The sequence below is a fragment of the Sciurus carolinensis genome, chromosome 9 (genome assembly GCF_902686445.1).
Source record: "Sciurus carolinensis chromosome 9, mSciCar1.2, whole genome shotgun sequence".
Lineage (NCBI taxonomy): Eukaryota > Metazoa > Chordata > Mammalia > Rodentia > Sciuridae > Sciurus > Sciurus carolinensis.
The window spans coordinates 90,971,739-90,973,314 of record NC_062221.1 but is presented as its reverse complement, the minus strand read 5'-3'; the positions used below and the strand labels follow the sequence as shown (position 1 = coordinate 90,973,314).

Below are 1,576 nucleotides of genomic sequence, written 5' to 3'. Positions count from 1 at the left end.
AAGTGATGGTGGTCCGACCTACTTCATAGGTTTGCTTGTTAACTTGTGGTGGTTGTGTGTTCGTTTTATTGAGGTATTAATAACCTCCAGGAAAGTATGCTGTTATAGTGATAGAGCTCTGGCATGGATTGGAGACTGCTTTACGAAGGGAGCAAAGGCCCAGGGAGAAGTAAGAGAAAGTCTTCACCTGGGTGGGAAGTGTGGGCTTTCAAGAAACAGAACCAGATGACCTATATCCATAGGATATAGTGCAGAGGAAAAATAAACATAACTAAGGGTAATATCAGGGTGGCCTGGATATTGTGTTTGGAATCTCAAATTCTCTGTTGTCACCTGGTTGTAGCCTTCTCTGCTCCTGTAGCACCTCCTGTTGTCACGGGGACCATTTTGGTCTTCAAGAACTTATCAGTGATTTCGATGGCACTTTCTTCTCTAGTAGTCCTTATCTTCCAGCTGTCATCAAACAGATTTAGAACCTGCACTCTTCCCATCTGTCTGTAATGAACTCTTCCTTTACAGTATAATAAAGAGTTTTAGTTTTTTTCTTATAAAGTCTTTTGTGTTAAAACTCCTCAATTTAGCTGTTTCTTTCAGTTTTTCAGAGTCAGGGTTAGGTAGTTTGACGTAAGATAGCTTGAGAAATATTGTATAATTCAGCACCCCAAATTATCTCTAGTACCATGCATTTGAAAATGACCCCAAATGGTATGGAGCACCTAGATGTTCTCTTGTCTTAAGATTTGTTCCAAGTTTATCAAGTGAGAACTTTCAGGAATGAATGTGAGACAGCTTAAATCTCCCTGTTGCCCGAGGGCAGACTTTCCATTATAACAAAGGAAAAATGAAATGATAAAAGAATTGAAGGTTAGGTGTGCTGTGCTGATTTTTTTTTCTGAATGTAATCCTTTTTTTTCTCCCTTTTTCCCAGTTAATGGGTATATGAATGAATGTGTGTGTGTTTGTGTGTGGGCGACTCACACATCCCAATATAGAACTTCATAGAAATGAATATTGGTGAGATTTTGTTTTTCGTACATAACACCACATCAAAGAAAAGAAACACTCTTTAACTATTGACTGACTTTCACCACTTATTATATGAGAAAGGAAATGTCAGTGACTTAAAAGAAATTCTAAGATCAATGTGTTTGAGCTTTTCTGATTTTAAGATTCTTTACAAAAACTTGTCAAAAAGATTATGCAATGGAAACAAGTAGGCAGAAACTTCTCAGGGTACTGGGGGAATTTCTTTGTTTTCTCTGAGTGTAAGAGAAAGAAGTGGAATCTTTTTCTAAATTTTTAAGTTTTTTTAATTCATCGTACACAAATGGGGTATAACTTCTCATTCCTCTGGTTGTGCACGATGTAGATTCACACCATAGGTGTAATCATACATGCACATAGGGTAATGATGTCTGTTTCATTCCACCATCTTTCCTTCCCCCGCCCCCTCCCCATCCCTCATTTCCAAAAATATGGAACCCTTTACTAATTTGTGTGTCATCCTTGCGCAGGGTCCATGCTAATCTTCTCTGTATCGTTCCAGTTTTAGTATATGTGCTGCTGAAGCGAGCAC

At 38.3% G+C, this 1,576-nt stretch overlaps 1 non-coding gene across 1 annotated transcript; it reads right to left on the bottom strand.

Moving 5' to 3' along the window:
* Positions 1-1,469: 1,469 nt before the first annotated feature.
* On the bottom strand, positions 1,470-1,576 carry LOC124993881 (U6 spliceosomal RNA). Its single transcript, XR_007110395.1, has one exon. It is a non-coding gene; the product is annotated as a U6 spliceosomal RNA (small nuclear RNA).